This window comes from Psittacula echo, assembly GCF_963264785.1.
Source record: "Psittacula echo genome assembly, chromosome: 3".
Taxonomy (NCBI): domain Eukaryota; kingdom Metazoa; phylum Chordata; class Aves; order Psittaciformes; family Psittacidae; genus Psittacula; species Psittacula echo.
Window position 1 is genome coordinate 59,305,510 of NC_137736.1, and position 26,224 is coordinate 59,331,733.

Genomic DNA, 26,224 nt, shown 5'->3' on the forward strand with positions numbered 1-26,224 from the left:
CGACAGGTGCTCTGACCACTCTCTTGAATTACAACCATTTCAACAATTACAACTTTGTAATAGGTGGAGGTAGGATTCCCACCAAAAGAAAGGTAATATTAACATACCGGATAGCTCCCTTAGATGGTACCAAACACTGGTTCCAGTTCCACAGCCAGCAATCCCAAAGGCTGATGTAATTCATGTCCAAACAAACCCTATCCTGAAGATGGCATGATGCAGCTACACATAGTCTTTGGCTCTGCCCTTACTAATACTGCAGACAGTGGACGTTGGCAATGTGTGCAACTTTTTCACTTCATGAGGTTTTGCTGCAAGCCCAGTTTTCAACTGTGGCTTCAACAGAAGTATGAAAAGCTGCTGTTGACCCCCAAGGGTCACTTTCATTGTGCAGAAAAGCTCCTGAACAAGACTTCCTTCTATTATGTAAATATTTATTGGGTGCTCTATTAGCACAAAAACTAATAATCAAAAGAAAAGATCTTCATCAGATGCCACTTCTGGGCTGCTGCCTTCAGTCCTGGCAGTTGGTCATGCGAAGCAAATGCCACTCTGCTCAGCTGCATGGCCTCACATCCTACAGGCCTGAAAGTTTCAGACATTTGGTCTCACTCTGACTGCTTAAAAAATCTCAAGCAAAAACAATGATTATCTCAGCCCCTAAATAATCCCTTAATGATTAGGTTGTATATAACTACCAGCCAATATTCTCCTTATCTCTGTTCTCTTTAGTCTGTTCCCTTCTTGGAAAAAACAAATTTCCTACCAAACTACTCCTTGAAACAAACATGTCAAGTGAGATCAAACCTTTTTTCACCTCAACACCCACTTTTTTGACACTCATTTTACAACCGTAAGAAACAAGATTTTTCCAATTCACACATCAATAAGCAGGAGAATGAGGCTACTCCAATTACAGACTAAATCAAAGTCTACTTTAAGACTTTCCTACTGCCACACTGCTCTGGGCTTATAGCATTTGATCCAGTGAAGAGGCATGCCAAAGCAGAAAATGCCACAGCAGCAGAATACTAAATGTTACTGATACATCTATATGAAGAGAGTAAGAGAAAGGGAGATTGTGACAGTCTCTTTAATGCTTCTTTAAAAATGGGGATATAATCCTACTACAAGTTCACCACCACCTCCAAGAGGGAGGGAAAAAGTAATTGTGAGGTACTTACTGAACTTCAATTAGTTTTACCACTGTCAGGACTCACTGGACTGCAAAGTTCACTCTCCGAACCTTACAAATTTTAACCTTCAACCACAGAAAACCTCGGTAGTGAAACAACATTCGTCATGTTGGCTCAAGACCAATCTTCCAACAATTCCAGCATTCCATCTCCAACAGCAATTTCAAAGAAGATGCAAGGAACTTTATTAAACATGCTACAGGGTCTGAAGTGAATGTCTGGATCAACCCTATCACTCATGGCTGAAAAGGCAGCTCAAGGGCAGAACATCAGCTCAAAGGACACAGGTTCCAGCAAAAGCCTGCTAAGACTGACACCAATTAAGAGCTTTCTTCTTTTTTTACAGTGTCAGAAGCACTTCACTTTTCTGTCTCATTTAATGAGAGACTGCATGTCCTGAATCTCACATAGATCACAACAGCAGCAAAGCTCAGAGCCATGAGTTTGACAGTGCCCTGGTTTAACCCCAGCAGGCAACCAAGCCCCACATAGCTGCTCGCTCACTCCTTCCTGTTGGAATGGAGGAGAAAATCAGATGGGTAAAAGTGAGAAAACATGTGGCTTGTGATAAAAGGCAGTTTAATAGGTAAAGCAAAGCAAGGAATTAATTCATCACTTCCCATCAGCCGGCAGGAGTTCAGCCACCTCCAGGAAAACAGGGCTCTGTCATGCTTAACAGTTACTTGGAAAGGCAAATACCATCATTCTGAATGTCCCCTGCTTCCTTTTTCTTCCCCCAGCTTTATGTGCTGAGCATGATGCCATATGGTGTGGAAAATCCCTTTGGTCCTTGGGGTCAGCTGTCCTGGCTTTGTCCCCTCCCAGCTCCTTGTGTACCAGCAGCCTACTCGCTGATGGAGTTGTATGAGGAACAGAAAAGACCTTGACTCTGTGTAAGACTGCTCAGCAATAATTGAAACAGCCCTGTGTCATCAGTGCTGGGTTCAGCCCTTAATTAACTCTATCCCAGTCAAAACCAGCACAAACACCTTGAGCATGATTCTTTCCTTCAACCAAACTCATGGGGATGGCAACACAGACTGTGTCTACTGCAGATCCATAGGCTGACAGCAAAGTTTCACTCCAGTCACTCCATGATCTAGGACATATCCCTTACCATGCTATTTGGGAAGTCAAAAGAAAGCAAGTGGTGCTCGCATCCAATACAGATTTTTGCCTCCCACTGAAACTACTTCCCCTCCAAAAACATACTTGGACGGGTGCTAGTCTGTCAGCAAAGAGCCTGTATTTCTTCCTCTCAGTCTCCTCCTTAAGTCTAAGTTCCCCTCACAAGCTGGCTGAACGTCTCTCTCTCCCAAGGACCATAATCTTGATTACAAAGGACAAAAAAATAAGTTTGCCCTAAAGAGCCTTCTTGCCACTTTCTAAAGCCCTCCTGAGTATCCTATGCAAGTGGGTAACCTCAGCAAGAACAGGGAAAAGTCTTCCACAAGAAAATGATATAAGCTACCACAAGATACAATGAATGTATTTGTGCAGCATGGAAATATCCAAATGCAACCTTTCAGTGATATTTAGATAAAAGGTCATTTCAGCAGCAGAAAGTAGCTTGCTTTCTCTTTGCTTTCCTGTCTACCCTCTCCCTTATAGAAAAACGTGTAAGTCACAAACTTTTTTTTTCTATCTTTTCCTGCTATGAACTCTAGCAAACTCAATTACTCTAAAACCCTACTTTTATCTCTTTAATACATTTGAGTACTTTTAATAGAAAACAGTAATTTAGGCCACTTAGGTTTTTGTGCAAATTAAAACTATTTGTCTATATTCACAGCTGAAATGGAATTAGCATTCTTAAATTAATGAGACATTGTTTTAAATTCATTTGTCATCACAACACTTCCGCTTCTCCTGTAGTCCTCCTATGAGTCAAAAATATGTACACCCACAGGTGGAAGTGAGCATTTGTAACACACACATTTGCTGACTAAAAAGGAAAATGAAAATGCACAGTTCTGTTTCACTTTGTAGAACAGCTTTCATCAAGTTGAGCATAACAGAGTGTCATGGAAAATGAGAGCAGTTTGAAGTACAACCCTCTCAGCCTTCTCTGTTGTTTTACCAACAGAAACTGAAACAGCTTACAAATGGTCTTTATCCTAGATTAATCTTTACCCTCTTCACAAGAAACATGCTGGGTACATTGAGGTGAAATTTCCTGCGCGTGGGTTGACCTTCCTCATGACCCCAGGTTCTCACACTGCCTACACAGACATGGAAAAGCCCATGAGGGCAGGGGACAGATTTTCTGTTGAGGACTTTGGACTGGAAACACATTTCTGAATTTGATGGCCCTCTGAACACAATCCTACAGCCTGCCTCTTGTCAAGCAGTCTTTCATCATAACCATGATGCTCACAGTGCAGAAAGAGCAATTGCTCTAACTGGAAAAACAAACAGCTTAACCCTGTCTCTGAGCTCCTGCTGCTGCAGGAAGGGCTGGGGTAGAGGAACAAAAACAAAACAAAAAAAAAAAACAAACAACAACAACAACAAAAAAAAAAACAACAACAACAACAACAACAACAACAAAAAAAAAAAAAACCTCAAACAGTTTATGACCTGAAATGGAGATGACCCAGACACACATACTGCTGTTGGTTCCAGACAGATGGCAGTAAAATATCCTCCAACATACAGGCAATGAGAGTGGGACCACAGAAGACACAGAGGGATAAAAGCACTGAACAGTTTCAGGTTCACTACATCTGTAATCGGAAGTTTTGGTCAAGCTTGGATTACAACAAAAAGTCTAGGGAATTATTGGACTCACAGGCTACGGTTAGCACTGTCCTCTAAGTGTTTGATGGGATCACAATGCTCCAGAACCATTGTGCTTCACCTATGCAACAGGACTGTGCTCCAGGGTCACAGTCTAAACGTTTGTTTACTTTCCTGACACTACATTTTCCTACACAGAAGGAATGCTCCATTGTGTCACAGGCACAATGGGAAAATCTCCCAAGCACTCTTGATTTTTATGTGGCACTGGTCTGACTTGCTGTGATTCCCATATTTACTGTTTAAAAAGTTTATCTAAATTTAAAAATACGTAACAGCATCCAAAGACGAATGAGAAATGAGTGAATTCTTTCTCTAACATACATGATTCCAACAAGACATAACTGACTCACAAAATGAAACGGTGTCAAGTATTTAGAAAATTTAAAATAAATATTACCATGATTTTAGGTAGCACAGCAGAACTAAAGTCTTATACTATAATAAAAACTTGCTTAAAAAGATGCATATTTCTCCATCATTTTGTATTCCTGAACCGTGTTTTGTGTGTGTATTCCTGATCTATACATTTCTTTTTCTTATACAATGCATGCCTAAGCTATGTCTAATGGTCACAAAACCAGACGTCTTCTCAAATGAAATAATTATTTTTTGGTTCCAGATATCTGATCCCTTTGTGCTGTTTTCATTTTTAATTCCTAGAAAATAAAATTATTTGTGTGTTTACCCTGATCTTTCTAATCAATGGGCTCAGAGGGGGTTGCTGCAGGCCAAGATGCTGACGGCACGGCTCTTCCCTGGATTCCTTTCTGGAGTCATGTAAACAAGTGGTGGGATGCTGGCAGCATAAGAATCCAGCACCACACAGAGCAACAATAGTCTATGCTTCCCACTGCTCCCATTTCAATGCCTTGGTGGGACAACTGTCCCAGTGAAAGGAATCCTTTTTCATGCCAGTCCTACCCTGTGAGTTAACAGTAATATCACCCTGTAAGATACGATGGGGGTGTGTACGTGTGTGTGTGCTGCACCAGTGTCTTGCCAGTTTCTGAAAGTATTTTCCTTGACAATCTTATTTAGACAGTATGCAGACCCCACTTTGCTGGCCCTGTCAAAGACTTCAAACCCATCCAGAAAACCCTGTCCAGATTCCTAGGATCTGGGCCAAAGACTCCCAACAGTTGGTTTGCTTTCTTGCGCAAGTTGTGAGGAGAAACTATGGAGTTTCACAAAAGGCTCTCCACCAGCAAGAAAAAGGGCAGATGTGAGCCGAGATGACAGCCAAAAGGGAGTATGGCTGCTGGGTTTGAGGAAGGATGAATTGCTAAGCTGCTTCTCAAGAAGTGGTAGGACTCAAGACTATACAGAGCAAAAGACATTGCTCATCACCTGCCAGCCATCAGCTATGCCTCAAGACAGACACTGAAAGAATAAATAAAACTATTTCTGAGTGGGTCTTGAGCAAGATGCAGCCTTTTTATACTCAAAAACATTTGCACATTCAAAAATTCAGGAGCACAAGCACTGGGGAGGAGCAAGAGCAGACTCAGGGATGACTAAAGGGACTACGTTACCCTGTGTTTGCGTTGCGCAATGCAGCAGGTGTACTCTGGGTTGGTGGATGCACATCTGCTGTCCCAGTTCTTCCCTGCACCCGATACCCCCCTCCCACAGGCATACACAAATACATATACACTCCCTCTGTCCTTTACGAGACACTTACAGCAGCTGTATTCAGATCAAGGCCAACAAGAAAGGGAAGTGGGAAATCAAGTGACAGGGTCTGAGATACACCAATTTGCTCAAGTGCTTCTGCTATAGGCAAGGAACTGCTGTAGACACCTCTCTTTCAGAAAAGGAAGCCACAATTTCATTTCACGACAAAGCCAGAAAACATTAAAAAAACATTTTTTACAATGTCACCATCTGCCCATTGCAGGTCACAAGGAAGACCACGACTGATGCTCTTCAGAAAAGACAGGTTAAGAGTTCAGAGAAACCAACATTTCTATACTTCAACATCAACAACGATAGTTTTATTTTAGTGGCTAAGCTGATGAGAATTATCAGCAGCAGACAGTACATCTATAATTTAGGTAAGAAAAAAGAAACAGGAATATGTAAGCAAGGCCCAGTGAAATAGTTCATAGAAAGCTGTAATGGGACCACGCCAATTACCTCTGCTGATCAACATATTTGCCTAGTGTTTTTAACAAGGAATAAAGTTAATTGTGAGAAAAGGTACATTTCACCACACTTGTAAAAAGCAAAGTCCACGGGAAGTATAAACTGAACTGTTGCTCATCGGACCTGACAATCACAGAATCATAGAATGGTTAGGGCTGGAAAGGACCTTAAGATCACCTAGTTCCAATCCCCCTGCCATGGGCAGGGACGCCTCACACTAGACCATGTCGTCCAAGACTTTACAACCTGGCCTAGAACACTGCCAGGGATGGAGCATTTACCACTTCTTTGGGCAACCTGTTGCAGTGCCTCAGAACCCTCACAGTAAAGAACATCCTTATACCTATCCTGAACCTCCACTGTTTAAGTTTAAACCCATTACCCCTTGTCCTGTCACTACAGTATCATTTACCAAATGGATTCTTAACTTGTAGCAGAGCTACTGAAACACAGCCATGCAGGAAAGATTACACTATTGACAGACATGGGTCATTTGAAAATATACTGGAAAATACATTGAAACTTGTCGTATTTGAATGCTGAATTTAAAAGACCTAAATCAGTGGCACAAAACTGGAATAAATAAAGTACATGACCTACAAAAAATAGATCATAAGTGTCTCACGTGTCTTTGAAGTGACCTCATAAGAGGAAATAAGGTCAAATATCACTGAACTTTTTCTACAAATTTGATTATAAATCATTCTCCAATGCACAATTGGCAGCTTTCTATTAGAATATCATATTTCAACAACTGTCCTCTACTTGTGAAAATTCTCACGAAGTTCCCCAGCTTTGACCCTCAGCCTCACTGAAATACTATATTCCTTGTTGAGATGTGATTGAAGAAAGGAGCTATTACAAAATAATTGTCTTGCAGTGGATATTATGATCCTAGCTTTAAGACATAAAAGACAAACTTTGGAAAGAGTAACTAAAGATATTTCTACTACTCTGATTGGTTTAATGTGTAAAATGAGATGATATATGAACATCTGTGGACAAAAAAAAAAATATTGTGGGTACTTACTTAGAAGGTTCATTGCTCCTTAGTCTAACATATTACAGGTTGAAGTGGCCTGTTCAGACAGAAAAGGTAGCAAGTCCTTGAGTAGCTGCGGTGTGCAACATTTTATTTGACTATAACAACATTGTTTTCTTTCACTCTCATCTGCTAACAGACCAAATGTAATAAACATGTCAGTCCAAAATCCAGAGAAAAATTCCTATAGGGTATGGCCATGGATTTCTGGAGTCCAGGGCTTTGAAAAACAGTTTTCAAATAGCTGCAACTACAATCTACTGGTTTGTTTGTACTGTGCTAGTAGTGATCAATCTTTAGAACTGACATAGTTCAGTGGGCTTCACAAGTTTATTTTTGAAAATAACAACTGCTGCAGGGATGGTAGCAACAATCACAAAAAGATATAAACGCTATGCAAGGCCAAAGGGCATATATTAGTGCTGAGTTCTTTGCAGCACTCGGGGCTCAAAACTATGAGCCTAAATGTCAGTGTTTTGCCAATTCTCCAAGCACTAGCATGCTTCATAAAACTGGTATGTTACTACAGGCCAACTTTATCTGAATCTCACTTTTTTTAAAAGCAAATTTTGCATGGATACAGAAAAGGTTGAAAATGTGAAGGATGCATCGCAAATTACTTTCTGTTCTTAAAGTTCATGACTAACTCACTCTCATGACTGATATATTTGACTCTCAATTTTTGCATGCTGAAGGCGAGCAACAGCGACACCAACTTCTCCCGTTAACTCCTGGTGCCTCCCACCACACCTTATGAGAAATGCATAAGCGTGCTGCCTACCTCAGTAGTCAAACCTCCAAAGCAAGGCAGCAGAGATTATATTTCTCCCTACGACTACCCATCTTGCTCTTCCAGCCCAGATGAGAACACGTACCCTCTTTTCAGCCACACAAGTTTATAGTCCACCATTTCATTAATGCCACTTTCAGCAACAGGTTGAACTAAGATACTGAACTTCATCTCAGTGTGGGCACACATTTCTACATCCACTGCCTTCTGACAAAACGGAGGGACCAAAAGCTAAATATGAAGACTGGGTTAGAGCAAAAATGTTACTCAAGCCTAGAGTCCTCTATGACAACAGGCAGTGCTAGTCTGAGAAAAAAGAGTATAATGAGCAGTACTGGTATTTTGTGAGGCATCTCCAGGTTCGTACTCCTAGATTCAGCTCACAAGCACCTAGGAACTTTCTGAGCTGGGCATACACATCCAGACCTCCATACTTAACGAATGGTGGTAACATGACAGCTAAAGTGTTACCAGAATTCATCATTGGCCCTTGCAGCACTGTTACCCTATAGCTCTGTAATACTACACTACTTTTGCCAACACTACTGACTACTGGCCGTAAGCCTTGTAGCGGAGCTTGCAAACCCTGAGGACTTAGGCCTTTCAGGCTTGCTTTGCCTGAACTTTTCTCTGTCTGCCTGTACTTTGTTTTAGCCTGCAATTAAACTTGGTTTAGTTGTAATAACAATTTTTCTAACTGCCCAGATGTCTGTGGCTAAATGGTTTTTACTTTTGTTTATCTTTGTATGGAACCATCCATCATTTTACAACTCTAACACAATGATGCAGAGTAGAAAAATACAGTCCCAGTATGATAGCAGAGGCCTTAAGAACTGGAGACACAGGGTAGAGAGGAATACAAGCATAGGATAAAGAAAGATCAGGTACAGAGCTGACACTCAGAGACAGCTCACCCATAGCTAACTAAAGAATTGCAGACTTGAGGCAGACAAAACGTAATTTAGGGATAATAAACAGAATAAATAGTATCTAAAATGTATGTAAGGTACCATATTTAGTAAATTTGGATGCAATGTTGAGCTGCAAACCAATGAAGAAAGAACCAAGTTTAAAAGCTTGTTAGCAAGCATGTAAATGATCCCAAGTGAGTCCTAGAGTGAAGAAGAAGAAACTATCAACATAGGATCATAGAGTAGTTTCAGTTGGAAGGGACCTCCAGAGATCATCTAGTCCAAACCCCCCTGGCATGAGTAAGGACACCTTTCACTAGACCAGGCTGCTCAAAGCCCCATCCAGCCTGGCTCTGAACGCTGCCAGGGATGGGGCAGCCACAGCTTGTCCGAGCAACCTGTGCCAGTGCCTCACCACTCTGACGATAAAGAATTTCTTCCTAATACCTAATCTAAAGTTACCCTTTTTCACTGTAAAGCCATTCCTCCTTGTCCTGTCACTATATGTCCTTGTAAAAAGCATCTTGTAATCATCATCTAAGGTCCTTCAGATAATGACAATTGCTAAAACACCTCCACATCCCCACCACCAGCATGAAACCACCTCAGGACCTAAAGGAGCTAGGGAAGAGTGTGCATTACAGCACGATAAAGAGGTAGACACTTTGTGTGTTCAACAATTTTAACTGTATTGTTATCTATTGAGACCTCCCCCTGTACAGAAGCATTCTCTCTTTTCCTGTAATTATTAGATCTCAATGAGCAATGACTCCTGGATTAAACGGTAAAGACTTTAATAACAACAACTTCTTGCCTTTAGATATAAATTGCGTTTCATCTTTGCACATAAAAATATTTTGAGTGTAACAGCACAGATGTGGAATTTAGCACCATTCTCCACTGCTCACTTGTACCAGCAAATGCTGTTGTCATCCAGTGTTTTAGGAGATAAATTTTTGAACAGTGGGGAGCACTAATTTTAGTGTTTCCAGCTTTTTCAGGTCATGCAGATTTCATCTCTACATTTAGACAATTTTTATAGACTAAAGATGCAAGAATGAGAGCTAGACATAACATTGTCAGGACAGTTTGTGATCACTGGGATAACATCTATGCTCCAAGCACAACTTGCTTCCACTGAAGACATAAAGTGATCACCTGCCCACAGTGAATCACTGTGAATCAGAGACGTCAGTGTAATGCATCTTTGTAAAATAGTTATTTTAAAACAGTAAATGTCATACAGCTAATTTTTTTAAGTGTTTGAAGTGAAACAAGCTAGAACTATGTCAAAAATAAACGGAACATTATTAAACTCTTATATCAATAGCTTTTAACCTTTTCTGATTTGAAAACTCCCTGAAAATTTCCCAGTGGAAGGATCCTTTGGTACAAGCTAATTTAAAGCTACTGATCGTAGGCTTGCTTTCCTCAGTCACTTCCCACCAACTTATTTGCATAGTTCATGGACAATTTCAAAACACTAACTCGAGCACTAAAAGAACCAAACAGCAATGATTGTCAGGACTAAATCTTTTTTTTTTTTCCTCATTTTATATTGTTTCCATCTGCTCAGAACTACACAAATTATTCACTTAATATTCTACATTCTTCCATGTTTGGTCTCAATTTAGAAGTAATTTTGTATTCAGAAAGCATGAGCAAAAGGCTTTCTGGGCATTCTCCAGTTCTAAAAAGGGGAAGTCTATTAATAACGTCTTTATCCAATTAAGGAAAAAAAAAACATTTTTCAGCAAATTAAATAAAACCAAACTATAGCTGAAACTCTACAGGGCAATAGTGCTTTATAAGGTATACACTTCCAAAAAACCCAAACAAGCGATTTGCTAACCTGAATAAAAGTAAGTTAAAGCAAAATCAGAGTCTGGCATTACCTATGGGGAATGAAGGCAGGGACCACTGGTTGAAATGCAGGAGGCTAGCACTCAGTCCAAGCCCTGCGGATCTTTTAATACTGAAGCAACAACAGTGTCGCATTCCTATGAAAACTCAGGCTACTAAAGGGTGATGCAGGAACAGTGCTATTAGTGTGCATTCAACAAGCACTTTGTTAACTGCTCCATTTTGAACAGCTCTGAGGCTGAGTATCCAAGGGATGGCTCTGTGGTAATACAGCACCACACTTTAAGGAGAACTCCACATGCAACAAGCTGCCAAATCACATAGTTATCATGGTTATGAAATTATTTGACTGTTAGACAACCTCAGGTATGCAGTTCACAATATAAACTCTGAAAGTCACAAAAATACTGTTTTCTACACTTCCACTGTACAGAAGTATTTGTATGACCTAAGCCCCACAAGTAGTTTAGCTAATTCAAATGATTGGAACTGTAAACTCTAATCTTACAAATGGATGAGTGTTTTCGGAGATTCAGAGGAGGTGAGAAGGTAAAGAAGTTTGGTGGTACAGTCAGGTAGAAGATGCAGAAGTTTATACATTTATCAACATTTCCATTTTAAAAGTATAACCACTGCACAAATGGGCAGTTTCGCTTGCAGTTAAGCTGGCATAAAGCCAAGTGTCATAGAATCATAGAATAGTTAGGGTTGGAAAGGACCTTAAGATCATCTAGTTCCAACCCCCCTGCCATGGGCAGGGGCACCTCACACTAAACCATGTCACCCAAGGCCTCATCCAACCTGGCCTTGAACAGTGCCAGGGATGGAGCATTCACAGCTTCCCTCAGCAACCCATTCCAGTGCCTCACCACCCTCACAGTAAAGAACTTCTTCCTTATATTCAATCTAAACTTCCCCTGTTTAAGTTTGAACCCGTTACCCCTTGTCCTGTCACTACAGTCCCTGATGAATACTCCCTCCCCAGAATCCTTGTAGGCCCCCTTCAGATACTGGAAGGCTGCTATGAGATCTCCACGCAGCCTTCTCTTCTCCAGGCTCAACAGCCTCAACTTCCTCAGCCTGTCTTCATATGGGAGGTGCTCCAGTCCCCTGATCATCCTCGTGGCCCTCCTCTGGACTTGTTCCAACAGTTCCATGTCCTTTTTATGTTGAGGAGACCAGAACTGCACACAATACTCCAGGTGAGGTCTCATGAGAGTAGAGTAGAGGGGCAGGATCACCTCCTTGGACCTGCTGGTCACTCTCCTCTTGATGCAGCCCAGGATACGGTTGGCTTTCTGGGCTGTGAGTACACACTGCTGGCTCATGTTCATTTTCTCATCGACCATCATGAAACTGCAGCTTTATCTTTTACAACTGCAGATAAAATTACATTGTCTGGGAGTGGACATCGGTGACATCCAAATAACTAGTGTTAAAACATATTAATTTCCTCCTCAGTGACAGCCCCCAGGTCACTCCTCCATAAGTGGGTACAGAGTTTGTGAACACTTACCCAAACAGATTTTCCTAATGTGATCTGTCATATTATGAAAGCACTCTTTAGTTTGCCAAGATTACAAATCAGACTCCTGGAGTCAATAGTGAAAAAATTCTACGAATTTCTCTTCAGTTCTGGGAAAGCTGTGACCATGTGGTAATTGCTGTGTCTGTTTTTCAGGCACCTTTACAATCACAGTCTTTTCAGCTCTCGTGTTCATATTTTCCTTTTTGAACACTAATATGGAAAATGACCTCAGGACAGAAGATACCTTACTCCTTTTGTGCTATATGATTTCAAAGCCAAAACACTAAACTACAATATGCCAGTGCCGTCTCTGTCGTGATGGATGCAGCTGGACATAGAAGGGATCTTTCCTATTCTGTAAGGCTCCTATTTAGCATACTGATTTTGTCTAGTCTAATGAAAGATGCTTTGTAATGGACGCCAAGTACTTATTGGTACTTACTAGTGCTCCTGGGGAAGGGGAAAAAGGACAGTTTTTAAACACAACCCAGAAGAGGAGCTCCAGATGACTGGAGCTGTGCGGGGAAAGTTACAAGCTGCTTTAAGACTTAAAGAAAAATAATGAGAAATCTTTTGTCTGTGCTTGCCTCTTCTCTTCATTGCAGAACAAGATATCCAAGCTCTCAATTACTATCTGCAGTACCACCAAATGCATTTCTCCGTAAAGCTGAATAAGTATCAACAAACATATATGGTAAAATACAGTCACTTAAGGCCACTCATTCCCAATGCTCTGGGCGTCTGTTTTGGCCATGGGGATCTACAACCACTGCTCCCTAAATGACTTTTGCTCCAGCAGTGCCTTCTTGAAAAAACAGTCCTCAAGAACTTTTTCTTTCCACTTTTCCTCTTTCCACATCAAATACTACCTGAAAGCATTGCTCTCCCAACTTTCCTTCTCAAAGAAATAAAAGACTCTGTGCCAGGGCTCTTTGACTTCACTACTTAACCCATCAAAGCGAATGGGTTAACACATATACCCATTGTTTGTCTGAGGATAAAATGCACCAACAGGCACCATACAGAACAAGGCCGATTTGTCGTATTTATGAATCCAAAATAGAAAAGGCTTTCTTCCTGTTATAGCATATGGATTTCAAACGCTGACTCACAGACAAATTTCAGAGAAGTAAACCAGAAAGTACTAGAGTTTGTTATCCAGAAATTAAATGCTACTTTTCAAGCTATTGCTAAGTGTTACATATATCTGAAATGTTTACAAAATGCTTTTTTTTCCTCAGAATTTCTCTTCAACTACCATTTAAGAATACTGTTGAAGAGACCCTTAACTACCAAAGAGCTCATCTCTTTGACAGTGCATTGCTTCACTTAGAATATTTTGCATTATCTCCTACTTATTGTTCAAATGATTTAAAATCCCCCTCATTTCTCTTTTTACCTACCTATTATTTCCATAGCCTAGGAACTATAAAACACTAACAAACAAAAAACAGTGGTAACACTTTTCTTTCACTAACAATGAAAACATCAAAATCACTTATATTTATAAATAACTGCAATTCTTTGCAGAGCTTAAATCTGCATTAACTGGCATGTGACAATATACATGGCTTTTCTGCTAAAATTTAAAAAAAAAAAAAAAAGAAAAATTTTGTCAAACTATTTATATATATATACACATAATTAGAAAGCAAAAGATTCCTCTCCCAGTAACAGTGGATAGAAGGAAGATAACATTAAAAATTGGCTTTTGCTGCAGAATATGGTAATGAGCCAAAAAGAACGGATCTGATTATTTACCATCTTTTCCGTATTCCCATTACCAGCAGATTATTACCATGATATTCCAATCACAACCTGCTTTCAACTTGTTTTGAATCAGTCTTCTTTCGTAATGCTGTTACTTTATCTTTGTAAGGAAGGTGTTACATTTTTAATTTCTCAAAGATTATTAACCTTCATAGTCAGATCATAGAGTTTCTTTATTAACCTGGGCTCTAATATACAGGGAGTCCCAGTTACTTGAGAAATAACAATGTTGGAAAAATGTTTCAGGAATGTTTTCCTTTAGTTTCTGTGTCCACTTATCTAGAAAAATGTTCTCCTTCTCTCTAGACTGAAGACAAGATCATAACACCACACCTTAGAGCAAATGAAGACCTTTTAAAAAGGAAAACCAACAAAGATAGCTCACATCACCTGCTTCCCCTCCCACTATCGATACAAGTCATAGCTGCTGCCTTAGTTCAAACAGTTCAGCTTCTACAGTCAGGCCTTCTTCACATAGTGCTAGCAGTCTTCCCTGAAGACTAAGGTACTGTCTGTATTAACAGGCATGTTTATTAAAAATGAATCCTGGGTCACCTTATGGAATGGGATTAATAAACATGAGAGTGCCAGCTGAATAACAACTAAAACACCTCAAGGTGGAGATCTTTGAGTTTCTGGAATGAAAATTCCAGCTGAAGCAGTGGAAATCATAGAATTGTGTTTGAAAAGACCTTTCAGATCATCAAGTTCAACCGTTAACCAACAGCTGCCAAGTCCACCACTAAACCAAGTCTCTAAGCACTACATCTACACGTCTAACATACCTACAGGGATGCTGACTCCACCATTTCCCTGGGCAGCCTGTTCCAATGCTTGAAAACCCTTTCAGTGAAGAAGTTTTTCCTAATATCCAATCTAAACCTCCCCTGGAGCGACTTGAGGCCATTTCCTCCTATCCTATTGCTCGATACTTGGCAGAAGAGACCAACACCCACCTTGCTAAAACCTCCTTGCAGGTAGTTGTAGAGAGTGGTAAGATCCCCCTATGAGCCTTCTTCAGACTAAACCCCAGTTTCCTCAGCCACTCCTCACGAGAGCTGTGCTCTAAACCCTTCACCAACTTCATTGCCTTCTTTGGACATGCTCCAGCACCTCAATGTCTTCCTTGTAGTGAGGGGCCCACAATTGAACACAGGATTCAAGTTGCAGCCTCACCAGTGCTGAGTACAGGGGGATGATGACATCCATTGTCCTGCTGGCCACACTATTGCTGATAGTTGCCATTGGCCTTCTTGGCTGCCTCAGCACAAGCTGGCTCATGTTCAGCAGCTGTCAATCAGAATCCTCAGGTCCTTTTCTGCCCAGTAGCTTTCCAGCCGCTCTTCCCCAAGCCTGTAGCGTTTCATGGGGTTGTTGTGACCCAAGTGCAGGACCTGGCACTTGGTCTTGTTGAACTTCATACAATTGGCCTCAGCCCATTGATCCCACTATACAAGATGCTTCCAGGATACTACATGAAACCTGTAGGTTTACACAGCTAGGTTCTCCTCCACACAACATTTTTTCTCTGTTTGTTTCCACTTAGAACGTCTGAGAATATCTGGCATCTCCCTGAGGCAGCTCCAAAAATCACCTTACCACAAATCACAACAGGTTTGCCTAAAGGAAAGTCACCAAGTGAAAATGCCTTCTTTTTTTAGAAACACCAGATCAATGTTCAAATATCTGCCTAAAAATAGCTTGGTGTTAACAGCTGAGCAGCACTTTATTATTCTTTTTCTTTCTTTGCTCATGCTAACATGGGCAAAAAGTCAACAATAAAATACAATTTCAGACAGCTTACTTTTTAAATGCTTTCAAGGAGAGTAAGCTCTCACAAGCACCTGAACCATGATACATCTTTTACACTATCTCATCTTTGTGTTCTAGACCCTTCTGGGGTTAAAGTCAAGCAGGAGCTGCAAGGGTTTTTAGTATGGAAATTACAGAACAATCTTGAACATAAATATTCCCAAATTGATGTATTTTTTCTTTCAAAGCAAAATTAGCATAAATACATTTCCAGAAGAAATTAATATTATATGTGCCTGCCTACAAACACCCAAAATACCATGGCATGTTTTATTTTTAGGTTTTATAGCACACAATCTATCCAAACAGAAAACATACTATTAAAAGGAGCATGCCAGAAAGATCCAAATAAGTTGAAACAACCTTCTCTCTTGTACTGCATACAGTTCGGCAGAGACAGAGCTCACACAGACCCTATTTAATTGTACAAAGATCTTTCTGGTTTTTTATTACTGTTTAAGAATCCACATGATCAAACCACGAGGACAGTGTTTATCTTGACTAACCACTATGCTATGAAAAGGTTAAGCAAGGTGTATAACCTTCAGATGGGATTCACTACACTGAACCATACTGAAGTTAAGCAAAATAGGCAACTAGTTAGGACTGAGTAGTAGGGAGGGATAAGAAACTTCAAAAGGTAATTCTTTCTGACTTGTAAACAGCTATCTTAAGAGACTATGAAACAGGATTAAATCTGCATTCCAACATCTCATGTTTAATAATGATCTACAACAGTTCTTGGGCAGATCAGGGAAGTATTCCAAACCTTGTTTGTCTCTTCACTGATGCTTATTTCACCCACACACTCCCCAACTCTCCTAAAGAATTGTGATGGGAAGGAAAGGTTTGCAAGAAATTTCTCTATTTCTTTGTTATCCTCATTAGGAGAGATGCCTTTTTCCTGAAACTTAGAGGTGGAAGTCCCTCAGACCTGATCATCTTTTCTCCTCCACAGACTTCTTCAAGCGATAACTCTTCCAGTTTTTCTAGTCATCCTTGTAAGTGACAGCCATGCAGGCCTGAGATGTTCCAAGTGCTACCTCTTGCAAAGAGGCTTAGACAGATTTTCAAATTAAAATCCCACTTTACTAGCCAGAAAAGCATGACTTGAAGCTAAATAAAACCTAGAACATAGAAAGAAGGCCAAACCTAAACTGGGACAGAATCTAAATCTAAGGGAGTTGACTATGTCTCTAATACATAAACCTGAAAAAGCACTCGAAAATTTCACTCTTATATTCTCAGTCCCCCCTCCTGCCATATATCCTCTCAGACTGTCATTCAAAGCACTGTTTCCATCAGAACACCCCCCTTCCAAACTGTTGACAATTCAGTTCATAAACAGTGTTTTTTCTTTACTGTGGCAATTTTCCAAGTAAGGATTGTGAGATCATCACACAATTGTGTTTACTGCAGAACAATAACAACTTAGTACCATTATGTAATAACTAAGGAGGAAGCAGAAAAAAAAAAAAGAGAGAAGCTATACTATTACATCCTGATACTCTTCTAGGCACATCAAAACCTCACAAACATAGGCTAAGCACTTACTAATAAACAAATAACTAGAGAACTAACATAGCATTGCCAGAAGTACATTAAAAAGGTTTCCTGCTGTGGTGTCTTCCTCCTGTTATTTTATGGAGAATTCTGCTAAAGAATGACCTATCAGTGTCTTAATAGCTGATGAAGCCACTATGAGCAACTCAGGATTTGCAACAAAGCAGCAAATACTTTACTTACCCCTACTCAAAGAATTCAGCTCCTTTTTGAACCTGGTATTGGGCCAAACCAGCATCTAGGCAAAGGGCAGTTCTTCACTAACATACAGTTACAAGTTTCAACATTTGTCAAAGTAAGAAAATATCTGGGGCAAGGGCTGTCACTGACTGTAACTATTTCACTTGTCATTTGTCACTATAGGCACATCAGGTATCTTCAACCACAATTTTAACTTCAGAGCAAGCTTTTCTCTCAGTGGGATTATCACTATGCATTTTTATGTTGGTTAATCCATATGCAAGGTACACACACAAACTTTAATCACTAAGAAGTGCCATATATACAGTTCATGTCACCTCTAAATCATACATCTGGATACTTCTATTTCTGTATCATAACCTTCCTACAATACCACATTGTTACATGCAGACTTTTGTTAGGCCTCTGATGGACTACAGACATCTTATTTGTTAGCTATCACCTAGCTGATAAGAACCATGTTCTGAGGCTCCCCATGACTTCAACAGCATAGCTGCAGTAATTTTATTTCCCATTTTGCTAGTCTTCTGGACATATCCAAAACAGCTGTCTCAAACTCCTCTTGTAACTTCAGTCCTCTGATCATCGCTGCAGCTATTCTCTGCATTTGTTACATAATGAGCTAAAGTTTCTTGGATATTGCAAAAAAGCGTTGAACACTTATTCCAGATCAGGCCCCAGCCCAGATGCACTCAGCTGAAGTGCCCTCTCTCAACTGGAAATACCTCTCCTGACACTTCCTGGATCCCATCCATCATTTTCATGATGGCATCAAACTGACAGACTAGAGACAAACTTGAACCCGCTTACCCTCACACAGGTCTTTCTCCTTCAAAGAATCCACTGCTGAACTCTCTCTTCATAGGAAAAGTTGTTGCATTACTTCCTAAGCTGAGGCTGTAGCACCATCCAATTTCAGGCATTCAGCACAGATGCCAGAGTCAGGTGCTTAAGCTCTGTTACCAGCCAACACAGAAGTAGGAGGTGGGTGCCTAATTAAAAATCTGCCTCTTGCCACTCATTATATAAGAGCTTACTTAGACTGCTAATTTTGACACCAAGGTTAAACTCAGTAAGTGAATTCCTGCCAGTGTGTGGCCTGACACATTGCTGTGTTGAATTCCATCCCTTTAGTATCACCTAATAATACAATTGTACAGCCATTCCATTTAAAATCATGTACTGGAAATTAACATCCTCCTCCCATCAGGAAGTTTCAACAGGCCGATTTCAATATAACATGGCAACAAAATGGACTAAAAATCAAAAAAGCCTCAAGAAAACTAAACAAGTCAACTCCCAAAAAATAATTCAGCACATTTAGCTACCTCCTGTTGTCTCCCCTTGTGCCAGTTCTTTGCATGAGTTTAGAGTTCTTACACTAACTTATCTTCCTCCACCTTGAACAGTAACTTTAATACAACACCCTGTTAAACAGTTCAGTAGAATCCAGAGAGACCAGATTTAGCATCACCTTTCTTTTTCTAGAAAACCTACTTTCATATTAGAAGAAAAGATACTAGGCCAGTCTGACATGACCTATCTTAGCAAAATAGATTGTGTTTCATTCTCCTTGCACTCAACCCCCATGTCTTTAATTATTCATTCCTTAAAAAAATTTCCTAATGTTATTAAGGTCAAATTAACAAGCTCGAAGTTTCCTAGATCACATTTTCCATTTCTTTAGATAACTGCATATATAACATTCACTAGTATAAAGTAATAAAAATCCTCTAAGAATTCTTAGCAATGGATCCATATTTTAATTACATTTAAAAAAACCATACCTTTAAGAAATTCCCAATTTGGGAATTCCCAGTACAGCAACTTAAAAAGTCACTCTGACAGCTAGAAACTCTGATTGCTTTTAAAATACAAGATGGAAAAACTGGATGCTTCTCCTGAGATTACAAAAAGTTGTATGAAATGATGAGTAGAATACCCAAGACTTCCTGAAAGCTCCTGAAACCCCAAAATCACAAGAAATACAGCAAGATATAGCTATGGTCCTTGTTTAACTTGATATGGGAAATCCCAGTGTGAATCTGCAATGCTTCTAGGAATTCTGTTACACAAGTCTCTTGAAGAGCTGCATAGTACCTTAGATTACCAATATTCAGTACAATTTCTTATATTCATGAACTGTTAGTGTAGACTTTCCAACTCACATGCTACCTCTGAAAAGGTTTTTGTGATAAGGAATGATTTTCTTAATAAAATGGAAAGACTTTTAAAAAGTTATCCTTTTTAATCCTTTACCCTATATCCTAAATACACTATCCTTTTAGTGTATTTATCATACACTATTCAGTTCAAGAAAACTGTCTGATAGGATGCGAGATCCTTTTTTAAACTTTTCATATTGTTTTAGCACTTTTATCTCTCTCAGATTGCCAAATACATGAAAAAAATGGGGGGGTGGGAGGGGCAAAAAATATTTTAGAAGCACACAAAACATTCCCTTAGTCTGCAGTTTTAACACTTTTTTTGACCCAAATTGGTATTTCTATGCCTTGAAACAAAATCAGTGGGGCAGGCACCTCACATACTCAAAACCACTGAGTTTAGGGGCACCACATGAGCACATGTGTTAACTATAAGCTTCAGTCCTACTGATATGAGCAGAAAAGTAAGATTTCTGCTGATGCAGACTTCAAGGCTGACCTGACTTCCTGGGAGACCTCAGATCACTGACAGCTGTTCCTGACTTCACCAAGGGCTGCAGGTGCTCAGGGTCTACACAAGACTTTGAGATGTCTGAGTTCAGGTTAAAGATACATATTTGAAAATCTGACCTCAGGTATTTAAAGCCCAACTGTTCTGCCCTCCCCAAAGTTCTGAAAAATCGTGCACTAAAGCTAAAAATAACCAGGAGCCTTTTCTGCTATTTATTCTGCAGAGACTAGCATGCCAGCCATGCCCCCAGTCTGAGGCATCCTGCAGATTTTTGTCTTTTCTTACCAAGCTTCAAGCTATTGTGTTCCACCTAGCCTTGAAGAGAGAGTAGGCAAGTATTTGTACTGCACAGTCCACACCTTTCGATGTATAGAGATCTGGACTTGAGGACCCACACAGTGACTTCCTATCTTACCTTCCTAGCTATATGGAAAATAAAACTGGAAGTAGGAAATCTTCCATATGCAAAGTTTCCAAGAATGAGAGTAGCATGATAGGCAGCTGATTTTGAGGGTTGGTTTGGACTAAGTGTTTATCTTCTCAGTGTGTTTTAGTGAAGCAATTATTCCAGAAATTCTCATAATGATTCTGTGGTAGTTCATCTATGTATCTCCCACAGATAATGCTGAGATTATTAACAATTAGGTACCGGACATTTTGTAATTTAATCACTATAGCAGCTTTATAATTAAAATGCAAACACAGGATAAAATTAATAGGTTATTGAATTGAATGTTAACTTGGACAGGATAATGTTCCAAACACTTCAAAGGTCTTGAGGTAAGAGTAATATTTAATTTCAGAAAACCCACAATTTATTCTTGCGCTTGCGCAGAACATAATGTAGGTTGAATACTTGCAAAAAGAGGCAGAAGTCACCAGAGCAAAGAAGCAAAGTAATGATCCATGGATCACGGTAGTCTCCAGATACTTAAAACATCTGAAATTCTGCCACCTTCTCCCTGATTTTGTGCCCTCTACAGCCATTCTCATTAGCTATACATCATCGTGTCTTCTTGCCCTTCTTTCTGTCCCTCCTGCATTCAGGCTCTATTCAATCTGATTATGCTTTTATTTAAGATTTTGTTCAAACTAAGTCTTCCATCTCTGTTTTCACAGCTAAAGTGATGGCTAACTCTGCAGACTAGAATCAGCAGAGGCAGAAAAACAACTTAATAGAATAGAGAACATTATGGAAACGGCAAGTGCTTCACATTAGGCAGTAACTGCACGTGTAATTATTGTAATTATAAACACAAATCCAGCATGGTGCATGCAATAGATCTAGCACTAACAACAAAATGATGAGCATTATAGCCTAAGAAATAGGATCACTATATATTTAACACAGCCATGCATTCACATATAGCCTACTCTGCACTTTAATATACTCAAACTGACAAGAAGGGAAAAGCAAGAGGGGAAGGAACAAACTAGTGAATGCTGGGTTTTGTTAAAAAACCAAACTGCAGTAACAGATAGTAACCTTCCAGAAAAAGCTAACAACAACAATCATAAAGCAGGTTGCTGTGCTAATAAGAACTATCTCTCCTTAGTCATTCATGCAGTTTGTCTGTTTGTCACCTATACCAGTGCATGTTTTCTGGACATGTCACCCAGAGAACTGTCTGAAGCATGGACTGCTGCTTAAAAAGGATGCCAGTGGAGATAAACACACACATTAAGGATCCTCAATCAAAAAGCTACGTGGAGCTTTACATATGCAACACTGAGTATGACTCTTAATGAGGAAGCCATTAAAAAATCCAAATCAGCTGAAAGAAAATATACACCAAAATACCAAGCAAGCAGGCAAACAGAAGTGGGTGGCATTGTCTTTTCTTATTTTTCTATTTTCTGTCCACTCCTAATCTAACACAAAGTTTCAAATGAGTAGTGGGATCTGTCTGTATGGACTTGATTGCACAGCTAGAGCCATATTTGAGAAACACTTAATTAGGATGATATACTGTCCCTGTAGGGGAGCCCCAAATGCTGTTTCCTTCCTCTATTGTTACAGATTTCTTTGAAAGTGTGGACAGACCCCACAGGGGAAAAGAAATGGGTGTTTTGGGGAAGTATGAGAATTCTTTTTTCATTTCTTCAGCAAGAAGCAGCACTGAACTGGACGGAGGTGGAGGATTGCCCCAGGCATATCTTTCCCAATGCAGACAATGATTAATAGAAGAAAGATTATATGAATTACTAGTGTTACTGCAGTTCCCTTTAAGTCACAGTAAAGACAGCTACAGGGTCTAGCAATGCTCATTTGCTGCTGGCAACTTCATCCCTGCCTTTTTCGGATTGAGAAAGATCTGTAAGTGCATGCCTGATTCTCAAGTTATTCTTCACTGAACAGTTCAAGATGGTGAAAGGAAAAAAATTACACATAAACCCCTGGAGCATCCTGTTGTGCACTGTATTCCATTCTGCCCCAGTTAAGTAATCCAGTACATGGTACATTGCTTAATTCCATATGTAGGCACAATCATGGCAGCACACCTCTCCAGACTTCAGTAATTGATCCTCAGTTTGCACTAAGACACACATCTGATACAAGAAAAGCAATGCTGCATGAGAAAGTGCATTTGCTGATCTATCTGCTTAATCTTACAAACAAGTTTGCTCTCCCTTACGAGGACTTGGGGAAAAACATCTCTGAGAAGTCACTACTGCTCATCACTGACTCCAACATTCATTCTTTGCTGAACTCTGCAAAAGTGCACTGGGGGCACCTGTTTCCTTTTTCATGGAAAGAAAATCACAGTACCTCCTCAGGTTGAACAAACACAGAGCCAGAACCCACAAGCATGACCTGACATTAGGTCTGCTCCTCAACACTGTCAAATACACACCTCCACAAGTTAGTCTAGCTAAAGAGTGCTGTCAGGCAAAATGGGAAGGAAAAGATTACAAAAGACACTCACTACATCAGAGATGAGAAGGCTGAGGGTTCCCCCTCAATTTCTACACGATTACCCAGGTGACTGTGAGTGTCACATCTGACCATGAGCATCACATTTGACCATGAGCATCACATTTCACCTCTCGCTGCCTCCTATTCCCAGACTAGTAAAGCCTCCTACCTTTACCAGAAGACTCATTTGACTGGTGTCTGCCTCATACTGCTTTGTCGTTAAGGCCATATCCCACACATCACTATGTGTACCACAACTTCTCTTATTCTCTGAAAATCCAGAAGCCCGGTGCAGCTGGCCAGCCTGACAATACAGCCCACCAACAGCTGCTCTGTCCCACAGGAAGCCAGAGGAGTCCTATGACTGAACTTTGCTTGGAAACAAGTGGGCAACAGTCCTATCACAAGAGTCCTCTGTTAACAGGAACCCCACCAGGACACTCTTTCACTTCCCAGGGCCTAGTAATGTGACCATCAGCCTCGGCCCTCTGCCATATCACAGAACATAAAGTAGCTCTTTCACTGTGGAGAAGCAAACACTTGAGAAATGTTCATGAAGTGTCCAACAGGATTCAGTTCCCATCCTGAAGGATATTGCTCTATGCTACAGCAATATTCAATGACAACAAAGGCAGATCTGCTTTCTTCCATTTCTGCTGATCCAGGATGTTCAAGGGGAAAATTAAGAATCACTGGTCTGTTCTTATGGTGGAAACAGGTGACAAATATTGGTCTTTCAGTATAGGCTGTAGTTTGAATCTCACCAATTTCCAGAAACACATCGATTGTTCAAAGATGAACAGATCATATCATCAGCAGCAAATGACATTAGCTAATCATTAGCTAATTAGAACCTGAGCGTCTGTGGACAAAGCACCCAACGACAACAGAAAACCTCTGGCCAACATAATGAACTACCCACACTACAAAACATAGGGTAAGCATGCCACCGATAGCAGAACAAAGGATCTTGTCAGCACTTCATTATTTCTGAGACTAAAGTTCCTTTTGCTTTGTCTGCCTCTAATTTATTTAATATTTGAACCTTTGCATTCAGCGTCCACAGATCATCACACATTATAGTAGCAACCTCTAAAATCATATTACCTTACTCCATCTTTCACAGACGAAACTTGGCATGTGCATCCAGTTGTTTTTTAATAGTCTGAAAGACAAAAAAAAAAGGACAGTTTCTGACTGAATGGATCTAAATAAACAGGTTAGTACTACAGGAAACAAAGTTTTGGGGAAAGCAATAAATATAAGAACAATTTAAAGAAAAAATCACTAAAAACTTGTAAAAAATGCAGTGTTAACATTTCATAACATAGCTCCTTTACCGTTTAAGACAGTATATGGACTGTGGATGAGTTCTTAAGAAAGAGAAAATAAGAATAAAGGCAAAAGAGATATTTCAGAATGGCGTACTGTTACTGTAACATTTCACACGTAGGGATTACATTAATGAAAATACATTTGCAATACAGAATGTATTTAACTAAAATTACTTTTCTATTATGTCTGTGAAACACTCAATGCAGTTACAGTATAATACAGCAGCTCAATACAGCTCAATAAAGCAGCTACTTCATGTCACCAGCAACATTCAATCTCTCCCAGCACAGCTTCCCAACTTGGCTACCTTGCCCTATCTACTTATTCCACCTACAGTCAGTGTTGAGGTCACCATATAGCACTGCAGCTCCTTCCCCATGAAACAGAAATGCTAACGACTGAACTCAGCCCCCCCCACGCAACTGATACTTCCTGCAGGTCCAGACTGAATTCAAACACCCTTGGCAGAGAGATTTAAGAGTTTCATTTCTTGCTTCCAATATCCACAGCTCTTCCATTGTGACAAGGCACATACTCTCCTTGGCCATACCAACACCACTCACTACACCTAAGCAACAGGCATCTTAAAGGGTTTTTTTCCCTTCAAGAAGTATAATCAAGATATTCCCTTGCACGTTTTATCCATAAATCAATCAGTCCAGAATCCTCAACCAAGTTCAATGTCTAGCAGATACACAGTCCAGGAAAGTAACACAGCTAGACATGAAGAGAGAAAAACAGAGCTACTTTGCCCAGAGGCTAGCTTTGACAGCTTTTATCTGGGGGAGCTCAGCAAGTAGAGGCTGAGATGATTTACAATTTGCTCTCCAGAAGTACATGACAAGGGCTAAACACTGGACAGGTGAAAAAAGCATGAAGATAAACAGGATGCTAACAAAATAACTAACATACTGCAATAACAGCAACCAGAAAAGCTAGTTTATCCAAGGAAAAACTTGGTTTCCATGGAAGAGGAGCATCATGCCACTGTTAAGACTAGGCTCAACAATTCAGGAAACTCCATCCAGCCCTATGCTTTTACGCACTCAGCAACAAATCACATAAAATTTCTTACAAACTTATACCTCTTCACAGAAGTGGCCTATAAGGCAGCTCAAGTTTTCTTCTCTTTTCATTGTCCAAGGTGAAGGCACAATCAACTTGAGATTCACTTCTACGTGTCTCAGTTCAGATGAGAAGTTACAAAGCATTTTACTTACCCTAGCTTTTGGAGAGCTCCTCAATGAGGCCAGAGACATCTGACATTATGTAGCTCTTTTCAGAGTTAAATATGATATGCACTAGTTTATGGCAAAGTCATTTACTATTTTAAATAATTTTTATTTTGGTAAATTCAGTGTAGGCACATAAAGTCCCATTTTGGTACCCTTTATAACTTCAACTGCATTTATTTAGTATAGTTGGGGCTTTTTCCTCCATTCTAAAAGCAAAGCACCTACTGTGAAAGTTCCTAGACACCATGGAAGCTACTCACAAAGCAAGTCACAGTCAGCCAGTCACCAAATCAAGGGCTGATACAATGGACCTGCTACATTAAAACCCTGTAATATACTGTACCACCATTCACCTTCAGGGCATTTAATCTAAATACTTAAACCTGGTCAGTTATTATTCATTTCACTTAAAATTAAGAAAAGAAAACAGCAGACATG

The 26,224-nt window shown here is 40.0% G+C and overlaps 1 protein-coding gene across 6 annotated transcripts in view; it reads right to left on the bottom strand.

The window, feature by feature from the left end:
• INPP4A (inositol polyphosphate-4-phosphatase type I A) overlaps positions 1-26,224 on the bottom strand; it is a 127,212-nt gene that overhangs the window by 53,415 nt on the left and 47,573 nt on the right. For all 6 annotated transcript variants that reach the window (XM_080612513.1, XM_080612515.1, XM_080612512.1 and 3 more), the window contains exon 2: positions 24,324-24,381. The gene's annotated coding sequence lies outside the window, so the exon portion shown is untranslated. The remainder of the gene's footprint in view (positions 1-24,323; positions 24,382-26,224) is intronic.